Source organism: Geotrypetes seraphini, chromosome 1 (assembly GCF_902459505.1).
Source record: "Geotrypetes seraphini chromosome 1, aGeoSer1.1, whole genome shotgun sequence".
NCBI classification, from domain to species: Eukaryota; Metazoa; Chordata; class Amphibia; order Gymnophiona; family Dermophiidae; genus Geotrypetes; species Geotrypetes seraphini.
In genome coordinates, this window is record NC_047084.1 from 397339454 (window position 1) to 397350828 (window position 11375).

Here is an 11375-nt window from a genome sequence, read left to right on the forward strand (position 1 = left end):
TGGCTGGGTATTTATGAGGGTTCTTGTAGGTGGCCCACAAGACACATTCCCACTCAGGACAGGCTCCACCATTAGTGAAGGTTTCCTCATAGGAGCATTTCTTAAAGGGCATTAGGTTGTACAGGCACGCATACTTAGCACATGAGGTATAATAGCGCTGCCATGTTAGGGAGCCACATGAGACTGTATTAGGGGCAATACCATTACCCTGGGCAACATCAAATAACACACATGCATCAAAATAGAAAGACACCGGGCGAGTGGGATCTACAATAAGAGTATGGTTGATAAGTGGACCCTCAACATTATCAATGCGGATCTCCACCCACTTTTCAACTTCATCACCAGTAGGTTGAAACAGATAATACCCTCTGATATTTGACACTTTCTGTACTAACTCTGTCATGCAAACAAACATCAGGCAAAGGGGCTGAGGGTCACTTAAATTGGATACGGTATAGGAGAGCTATTTCTTACTTATCTCCATTATGGACCTGAGAAAGGCATGGTTTACAGGGGGTAAGGGATTGTGACTGATCCCCTAGTACAATAGAGAAGAAATACAGAAGAAAGAAACATAAGACAGTGAGGGCAAAACAAAAGTCAGATATATAACACAAAAGGCGCCAACAATGCTGGCACAAGAAGCTCATTTTGTCAGGAAAAACTTAGAAGACTTAAAACAATTATACTCAAGGCACTTTCTAGAGGCAGTGGTGAACCACAAGCAGTAAGTTAAACTCACTTGTGAAAAGGTTATATTCAGAACACCTGCTAAATACTGTGGTAAAGTTCAAAGCAATTTTGAGGTTTTAAAGATCTTCAGCTGGAGGTCTGTTATGCCTTGGGTGGCTTGCCACACAGCAGCTGGCTTGACTCTACTGTAGAGATACCAGGTTTTGTGTCCAGACACCTTGACAGCTGTAGGGGAAGAAATGAGGACAGTGAAATGGCCTATCCACCTAGGTTTCACGGGGTCTGACTTCCAAGTTTTAAGCCTTACCGTATCCCCAGGGATGTATCCACGGACTTGTGTAGCTATTGGTAGTGGGGCCCTTTCCAGGACACATTTGTGGAGCTCTTGAAGGGCCTTAGCTAAGGATTGGACCTGACTCTGGAGGATATCCGATCCCAGAGTAGCAAAGGAACCAGGATCTGGGTTCACAATGGGTGGTGGCCGGCCGAACATGAGCTCAAATGGGGACAATTTAATGGGTTTGGATGGGGTGCATCTAATCTGAAATAGGATAGAGGGCAGCAGGACAGGCCAGGACAGATTGGTTTCTTCAATTTGTTTTGTGAGAAGGGTCTTAAGAGTTCTGTTCATTCTTTCGACCTGACCAGCGCTCTCAGGATGGTAAGCAGCATGTAACTTCCATTCAATTTGGAGGGTCTGAGCAGTTTGTTGGACAACATCGTCAATGAAAGCGTGGCCATTGTCGCTGCCTATGGAAACGGGGAGACCGAAGCGCGGAATTATGTCATTTAGGAGATGTTTGGTTACTTCCCTGGTGCATTCAGTGCGAGTAGGGAAGGCTTTGACCCATCTAGTCAGGGTGTCTGTGTAGTCTAGGAGGTGACTGAGGGAACGAGAAGTGGGCATGTGGGTGAAGTCTACAGACAGAACCTGCATCGGATATGTTCCAGTGGGTTGATTTCCAGGAGGTGGCAGTCGTCTGGTTGGGGGATTTGTTCTAGAACAGACAACACACTGTCAGACTGTATTCTGGACTAGCTGATCAAGGTGATTGATAAAGAAATGTCTCTTGAGGGTCATTTTCATTGCGGGTTCTCCAGAGTGCGCCACATCATGGCATCTTTTGACAATCATGAGGGCCAAGTGTTAAGGAATGAATATGAGGGTACCGCTGTGCTCGCGTTTGAAGTATCAGTGTGTGGGTCTGGATTGGCACTTGAATTGGTGCATATTTGTATCCAACCCCCTTTCAGGACAGACTGGCCCGAAAGAGTGCAGGCCCAAGTCTGTTCCTGAGAAGTGTACTGGGGTGTAAGGGTGTCCAGAAAAGGAATGATTGTGTACACAGGAGCCGAAGGAGGGGGGCAGAGGCTGGCAGCTCGGGCTATGCGGTTGGCAAGGGCATTGCCACGTGAGACGAGAACAGTGACACGACGGTGGGCTCGACAGTGCATAACCGCAACATGGGAGGGCAATTTGACGGCCTCGAGGAGGTCAAGAATGAGGGGAGCATGATGGATCAGGCGGCCGGAGGCTGTAATGAAACCTCGATGTTTCCAGATGGCCCCATGGGCATGCAAGGTAAGGAAAGCATATTTGGAGTCAGTGTATACGTAGCAAGACTGAGAGGCAGAGTGGCGCAGGGCAGAAATGAAGGCATACAGCTCAGCTTCTTGGGCAGAAGTGCCAGAAGGCAGGGGACCCTTGAGTAAAGGGGAAGTGCCAGAGACTACTTTGTAACCAGCGATATGGGTACCAGAAGAAGTGACAGACGAACTCATCTGTGAAAAGAGTGAGATCAGGGTCCCGGAGTTGGATGTCAGTGAGATCAGGCCGGGAAGACTAAACTAAGTCAACGGTGTCAAGGCAGTTGTGCACGACCGGCTGAGAGGAGACGGGGAGGAGAGTGGAGGGGTCAAGGAGTGAAGAGACAAGAGAGACCTGAGTGTTTTCACAAAGAAGGGCTTGGTATTTAAGGAGGCGTTCGTTCATGAGCCACAGGGAGCCTTTATATTCTAGAAGAGAGGTCACACAGTGCGGGACAAAGAGGTCAATATGCTGGCCGAAAGTGAATTTGTTAGCGTGCTGTAAGAGATCTGAGATGGCGGCAATGGCCCGAAGGCAGGAAGGCCACCCAGCAGCAACAGGATCCAATTGTCGAGATAGGCAATGGGCCTATGCCAGGAGCCAAGGAACTGGGTAAGGACCCCGGCTGCAATATCAGATTTCTCATGAATATAGAGCTGGAAAGGTTTGGAGAAACATAGAAATAGACGGCAGATAAGGGCCACGGCCCATCTAGTCTGCCCACCCCAATGACCCTCCCCTATCTTTCTCTGTGAATAGATCTCACGTGTCTATCCCATTTGGCCTTAAAATCATGCACGCTGCTGGCCTCAATAACCTGAAGTGGAAGACTATTCCAGCGATCAACCACCCTTTCAGTGAAAAAGAATTTCTTGGTGTCCCCGTACAGTTTCCTGCCCCTGATTTTCCACGGATTCCCCCTTGTTGCCGCGGGACCCTTGAAAAAGAAAATATCTTCTTCCACCTCGATGCGGCCCGTGAGATACTTAAATGTCTCGATCATGTCACCCCTCTCTCTGCGTTCCTCGAGTGAGTACAGCTGCAACTTATCCAGCCGTTCCTCGTACAGGAGATCCTTAAGTCCCGAGACCATCCGGGTGGCCATTCTCTGGACCGACTCCAGTCTCAGCACACCCTTACGGTAATGCGGCCTCCAGAATTGCACACAGTATTCCAGGTGGGGCATCACCATGGATCTATACAATGGCATAATGACTTCAGGCTTACGGCTGATGAAACTCCTGCTTATGCAACCTATGATTTGCCTTGCCTAGGATGAAGCTTGCTCCACTTGATTTGCAGTCTTCATGTTCTCATTGACGATCACCCCTAAGTCTTGTTCTGCTTCAGTTCTTGTTAGGATCTCGCCATTAAGGGTGTAAGTCTTGCGTGGATTAATGCTGCCCAGGTGCATGACTTTGCATTTTTTGGCATTGAAGCTGAGTTGCCAGGACCTAGACCAGCGCTCCAGTAGGAGTAGGTCGTGCATCATGTTGTCGGACATTGAATTTATGTCTGTTGTGCTTTTGCCCACTACATTGCTTAGTTTGGCGTCATCGGCGAATAATGTTATTTTACCTCGCAGCCCTTCTGCCAAGTCTCTTATAAAGATGTTGAATAGGATCGGGCCCAGGACCGAGCCCTGCGGCACTCCACTGATTACCTCTGTCATTTCGGAGGGGGTGCCATTCACCACTACCCTCTGAAGCCTACCTCCGAGCCAGTTCCCAACCCATTTTGTCAATGTGTCGCCCAATCCTATAGAACTCATCTTGCTCAGCAACCTGCGGTGTGGTACGCTATCGAATGCTTTACTGAAGTCCAGGTATACGATGTCCAGGGACTCCCCAACATCCAGCTTCCTCGTCACCCAGTCAAAGAAGCTGATCAGGTTGGATTGGCAGGATCTCCCCTTAGTAAATCCATGTTGACGAGGATCCCGTAGATTCTCCTCGTTCAGGATCGTATCCAATTGGCGTTTGATTAGAGTTTCCATTAGTTTGCACACTATTGATGTGAGACTCACCGGTCTGTAGTTTGCTGTCTCCATCATGGAGCCTTTCTTGTGGAGTGGAATGACGTTAGCCATCTTCCAGTCCAACGGGACGTTACCCGTACTAAGGGAGAGATTGAAGAGCGCGGATAGCGGTTCCCCCAAGACATCACACAACTCCCTGAGCACCCTGGGGTGTAGGTTGTCAGGCCCCATTGCCTTGTTAACCTTAAGCTTTGACAGCTCACAGTAGACACCGCTGGGTGTAAACTCCAAATTACTAAACGGGTCATCTGCGTCAACCCTTATCTGTAGCTGAGAGCCGAGTCCTGGCGGGTGAAGACTGAGCAGAAGTATTCATTTAACAGTTGGGTTTTTTCCGAGTCCGCTTCTACATAGTCTCCGTCTGGTTTCCTAAGACGTACTATCCCGCCTGAGTTCTTATTTCTGTCACTGATATACCTGAAGAAGGATTTATCTCCTTTCTGGATGTTCTTCGCTAGAGACTCCTCCATGCGGAATTTGGCCTCCCTAACTGCTGTTTTGACAGCTTTTGATTTAGCCAGATAGACTTCTCTAGAGTCCTGTTTCCCTGATTCTTTGTACGTTAGATAGATTGTGAGCCCAACGGGACAGAGAGGGAAAATGCTTGAGTACCTGATTGTAAAAACCGCTTAGATAACCTTGATAGGCGGTATATAAAATCCTAATAAACTTGAACTTGAAACTTGTAAGAGATGAATGCTTTTTTCTTCTCCTTGATGAGGTCCAAAATCTCTGCAGAGAACCACTGTGGCTTATTGTTCCTTCGCCGTTTACTTACTGATTTAACATAGCGGTTTGTTGCTTCTTGTATGATGGCTTTCAAAGTCGACCACATTTCTTCCACGTTATCGGTTTCTGCTTGGCTTTGTAGCGCCTGGTGAACGAAGTCTCCCATTTCTTTGAAGTTTGTGTCCTTGAATTTGAGGACATTGGTCAGTGTGGTAGATTTAGTGAAACCTTTCCTGAGATTGAACCATACCATGTTGTGGTCACTGGAGGCCAATGTGTCACCCACTGAGACCTCTGTGACACTTTCTCCATTGGTAAGTATCAGGTCCAGTATTGCCTGATCCCTTGTTGGTTCCAACACCAGTTGCCTGAGTCTTGCTCCCTTCATAGAGTTTAATAGCCTCCTGCTGCTGCCGGAAGCAGAGGAAAGCGTGTCCCAATCCATATCAGGCATGTTGAAGTCACCTAACAATACTGTGTCTCCACGCAAGGTGATATTCTCTATATCTCCGATTAATTCCATATCTAGGTCATCCTGTTGTCTTGGGGGTCTGTATATTACGCCAAGATACAAGCATTTGTCCTTCCCTCTGGCCAAATTTACCCAAAGGGATTCTCCAGTGTAGTAGACATCTGTGATTCTGGTGACCTTAATGTCATCTTTAGTATATAATGCTACACCTCCTCCCATTTTGCCCTCCCTGTCCCGGCGAAGCAAGTTGTAACCCGGTATGACCATGTCCTACCCGTGGGAATCCGTGAGCCAGGTCTCAGATATCGCCACCACATCTAGGTTGGCATTCCTCATTTCTGTTTCTAATTCCAGGATCTTGTTTCCCAGACTGTGGGCGTTTACGTACATAGCCCTCCATGTTGTATGTTTGTTATGTCTCAGTGGGGATGTTCCTGCTTGAGCTACTTGGACACCTTTAGCATTATTCGCATGTTTTGTACTTTCCCTAGACCCAGAGTTACAACGTGTACCTATCCCAGACTCCCCAGACCCAGAACTACAGTGTGTTCCTATCCCAGACTCGGAAATGTGTGTACCCTGTGGGGGTATTCCCGCTTGGGCTACTTGAACTCCTTTAGTACAATTTGCAATATGTGTTCTCTCGCTGGACCCAGAATTACAATGTGTACTCCCTCTAGACCCAGAATTACAATGTGTACTCCCCCTAGACCCAGAATTACAATATGTACTCCCCTTAGACCCAGAATTACAATGTGTACTCCCCTTAGACCCAGAATTACAATGTGACCCAGAATTATAATGTGAGCCAACCCCAGACTCGAAAGTGTGTATACTCACTTTCGAGGTGACCCAGATCGGTGTTTACTTACCTTAGTCTCAAAAAAGTATTGGCAGCTTAGCTCGCCAGGTAGTTTGTTTGTGCCCGTACCCTCCCCCAACTTACCTAGTTTAAAGCCCTGTGTAGTAGGCGGGCTAGACGATGTCCAAGGATGTTCTTCCCTCTTCTGGTCAGGTGTAACCCGTCTGGTCCCTGTAGTCCTTGCAATGCCTCTCCATGGTGCAAGAACCCAAAGTTCATCTCCTTGCACCATCCCTGCAGCCAGTTGTTTGCCTTCTGGATGCGATCCTCCCTGGCACTGCCCTTGCCCCTTACTGGGAGGATCGAGAAGACCACCTGCACATCCATCCTCCTCAGCTTCTCACCCAGGGCTCTGAAGTCTTCAGGTATGCTCTCCGGAGTGCTCCTGGCGGTGGAGGGGTCAGGAAGGCCAAGGGCAGCAGCCTGAGTCAGAAGTTTTTGGAGGCAGCGGAAAGACTGCCCCTGGAGTTGGGTCCAGACAAAAGGGGCTGAGTCAGCGCCTTTGGTGGAATCATACAGAGGGCGGGCAATGGTAGAGAAATCAGGGATCCAGATACGACAGTATCCGGCAATACCGAGGAAGGCGCGCAGAGCTTTGTGAGTGTCGGGAACAGGGAGACTACTGACAGCCTGGACACGGGTGTGGGAAAGGGACCTGGTACCCTGGGAAATATGAAACCCAAGGTAGGTGACACAAGGAAGGCACAACTAAGCTTTCCAGAGAGAAGCACAGTAACCGCAATGGAGAAGAAACTGGAGGAGAGAGCGAGTGTCCTCCTGGCAGGCAGAGGTAGATAGAGAGCAGAGGAGAAGATTATCAATGTACTGCAAGACTTGGGAATCAGATGAAGGGGAGAAATTGGCAAGGTCTGAAGCAAGGGCGGTGCTGAATAGAGTGGGGATATTTTTGAAGCCCTGGGGTAGACGGGTCCAGGTTACTTGGGAGGTTTGTCCAATGGAAGGGTTTTCCCATTGGAATGCAAAAATTGGCTGACTGGAAGGGACTAACCGACAGCACAAGAATGCATCCTTGAGATCCAAAACAGTGAAGTGGGTACCAATCCCAACAGGGTATAAGGATTAGGGACAGTAGGATGAATTTCAAGAGGGTTGACAGCACGGAGGTCCTGGACAGGGCGGTAATCGGGGGGATCACCGGGTTTTAAAACTGGAAGGAAAGGGTATTCCAAGGTGATTTGCAAGGAACCAAAAACCCACAATCTAGCAAACGAGACAAGTGGACATGTATTCCCTGGAGAGCAGACTGGGGTATGCGGTACTGCTTGATAGAGACCAGATTAGCAGAAGCCTTGAAGTTACAACAAAGGGTGGGATGTTACATGCTGGGTCCAGGGGACCCAGACTTAGCCCAAATAGTCGAATCAAGGTCCTCAAGAAAATCAGGTACAGAAAGTGGAGGTTTGCTTGCCATGGGTTCCGACAATAGGGAACAGAGGAGGCTTGGTGAGGGGGCAGCGGAGCAGTCAGGAATGGGGGTGAGGTTTGCAGAAGGGAGGTCCATAGTCAGACCGTGAGAGGACAGATGAATAGTGGTTCCCAAGTGCTGGAGAAGGTCCCGACCAAGCAAGGGGACAGGACAAGAGGGCATGTACACAAAGGAATGTGGCACGGAATGGCCGCCAATGTAGACCGAAACAGGTTCAAGGATAGGGACAGAATCAGAAGAGCCAGTTGCACCCATAATAGAGATAGATAACTGAGTGCTTGGCGCCAGTATTGACCAGCATAGAGATGGAATGGTCCCCTATGCGAACATTGACCAAGGGCTCGTGGGAACCGAGCGAGTAAATTGGGAACAATCTGGAAAGTCCCTGGTACTCACTGCGAGCCAGTCTGTCTAAGTATTCAGTTTCATAGTCAGAATGAAAGGACGCCAAACCAATAGTAGGTTGGTCCATAGTTTTAGCCTGGCAGGTACGGGGCTTGCTTGGACACTCGTTCTTCCAATGACCCATCTCCTTGCAATAGGCACACTGATCCCGTTCATAAGAACATAACATAAGAACATAAGAAGCGCCATCCCTGGATCAGACCTTCGGTCTATCAAGTACCGAGCCCTGGAGTACACCGCTAGTCACTTTTTCCCAGTCGGAGAACTTCCCATTTATGCCCACTCTCTGTTTCCTGTTCTCCAGCCATTTGCCTATCCATCTTTGTATATCCCCCTCTATTCCATGGCTTTGTAGTTTCCTGAGAAGTCTTTTGTGTGGAACTTTGTCGAACGCTTTCTGAAAGTTCCAAGTCCTTATGGGGTCCTGTCCTATCAGGCCGGGACCCCGTAGGTTTTGAGGGGCCAGAGGAAAAGGGAGGCACTTGGAGGAGCGGGGCTCAGAGTTTTGAGCAGGGTCCACTTACTTGGGAAAGTATTTTGGAGGGCTACAGCAATGAGATCAGCTTTGCTCTGGAGAAGCTTTTCAGCCTCTCACCGGTTGGCGCTGTCCTGGTTCATGAAAACTCATTGGGCAATCTCAAGGAGCTGGACGGTGTTCATGCCTGCGAATTCGTCCTGCATCTGGAGTTTCCTACGGATATCAGATTGTGTCTGGCTCACAAACGAGGTATTAACCATATGGAGGTTTTCAGGTTTTTCTGGGTCAAAGGGAGTAAAGGTACAGTAGGCATCACAGAGATGTTCATAGAATGCGTCTGGGGATTCATCAGTCTTTTGGAGGACCTTAGATACTTTGGAAATGTTGGTTGGTTTCTGAGAAGCCAACCAGAGACCCTCAAGGATATACTGGCGGTACCACACAAGGAAAGTATTATGAATGGTGTCATTGGGGTCCCAATTAGGGTCCTGAGAAGGGAAATGGTTATTAATCCAGTTGGGGTCGGCTGCAACCGCATCCGCCTGAGCCTTTGTAAGGGATTCTTGCAGAACCCGTTTACGTTCTTCAGTATTTAGGAGACAGAGAAGTAGTTCCTGGCAATCTGACCACTTGGAGTGTTGTGTGTGAATGATGGATGTAATAATGTCAATAGTTGCCTGTGGCCGCTCAGAGTAAGGAGGACAATGGGATTTCCAATTGTATACATCAGTGGTGGTGAAGGGCCGATATACAAGGCTAATAGTGGGTGGTCTAGGATGCCCGGCGGCATCCAGTGGGTTGGTGACAGGAACCTGGCGAAGGGGCATGGCCAGATTTGTAGCCTCCAGAATCTCCTGTTTCATTTGTCTTCTCAAGGGAACTATTCGAGGAGGATCAGGTCTCAAGCGATGGCTGATAGGAGAATCATCAGAAAGAGAGAGAGATTCCAGAGGTGGATAAAGGACTGGGGAGGACAGAATTTCATGAGCTGAGCTATTGGCCGGGGCTCGGGAAAGGGAAACTGGAAGTTGGGCAGGGAGTTGTACAGGCTGGGAAACAGAAGGCTGAGCAAGGGAGACAGAACTGGGATTGGGTATGGGCTGTGGTGTTGCCGAGTAAGAAGGATGAGCGGTGGGTATTTCAAGTATGTCAGTTGAAGGGTCAGATTCAAAGACATGAGTAGGATGATAGTGCTCATTGACAGTCTTCCTGAGGGTGAGGACTTGGGACTGGAGTTTCTTGGATACAGGAGGGAAAAGCCAAGAAGGCTTTCTGCGGACTAAGTCTAACCAACTATCTATATAAGGGAATTGATCAGGATGGCCAGTCTTAGGGTTGGTTACTATGATAAAAACCTGACGGGTTATGTCCTCTTCCAGGGAGTTAGAGGGGGGCCAGCCCACACCAAACGTCGGCCATTCTAACTGGCACAGAAGAATAAGGGTTGATTTTTTAAGTGTAGTCCCATAATCAGAGCCAAATCCCTTTTTTAAATTAACTAACATTAAATCAAGGGGGCCCCCATAGGTAGACTGACATCCCCCCATTGTGCAATGGAGGACAAAAACACTTCCTTGTATTCCTGGCCCTGCCCGTCTCCGGACTAGGGAAGCTTTACTAGGCAGAAGAGAGAGACAGGACAGAAGTAAACAAGTTCTGCACTTACCAGATGAGTGGCCACTCAAAATTTGGACAGATATAAGTTCCTGCACTTTAAACCAGGACTCGATTAATCAATTGAGCTGGTCAAAGTGTCCGAGTTCCACCGATCCCAAGAGAGGACCAAACCGGCTAGGCAGACGTGTCGGCTCTTAGACCAGACACAAGTGACCAATCGAGTGACCGGTGGTCAAATGACCTTCAAGTCCCTGTTCGGGCACCAAATGAAAGGTCTGACTGGTCTCCTGCAGTGCCTCCTCTCCCCCTTGCAATCTGTGCCAAACTCTGCTGCATGACTCATTTTCTACCAACCTTGCTACACTTTTGTCACCCTGAAAGGTCACTTTGGTCACCCTGAAAGGTCACTTTGGTCAGCCATAAAACTTAGAGACTTGAAGAAAGCGACAGGTATATTTTATTCAGCATATGCGAACCCCTGAGCCCCCAAGCTGGTAGCTTCAGAAGTGCCAAAACCAGGAAGTTACAGAGATATTTATACACTTTTCTGGCTATACAACTGAATTCTAGAAATAACTTTTCATATGTTACTTCTCTTAACAATCATTGGTCCTAAGCTCACACTAGCAGGTCACTTATCTAAGCCCTGCAGTCTTTCTGTTTCATGTCCAGGAGGGCAGAGCACAATATTGTGTATGCTGAGATAATCATAAGAAGCTAAAACGCCCAAACTAAAACACCCAGTTCAGGAAGGCTAGAACATGAGCTAAATTAGATCTGCAACTAAACATAATTCACCATTTTATGAAAAAGAAAATTTAATTTAAAACTCAGGAAAACCAGCCCCAGACTCCTTCAACCCTTCTACTTAAATCACTTCACTGGCTCCCTAACCACCTTCACATACAGTTCAAGCTCCTATTGCTGACCTACAAGTGTGTTCATTCTGTTGCCCCTCAATATCTCTCCTCTCTTCTCTCTCCTTATACACTTCCTAGAGAATTCAATTCCTCAGATAAGCTACTTTTATCTGTATCCTTCTC

The 11375-nt window shown here is 48.1% G+C and overlaps 1 pseudogene; it reads right to left on the reverse strand.

Annotated features, from left to right (window-relative positions):
- Positions 1–793: 793 nt before the first annotated feature.
- Positions 794–8865, reverse strand: LOC117367872 (annotated as a pseudogene).
- Positions 8866–11375: the final 2510 nt, after the last annotated feature.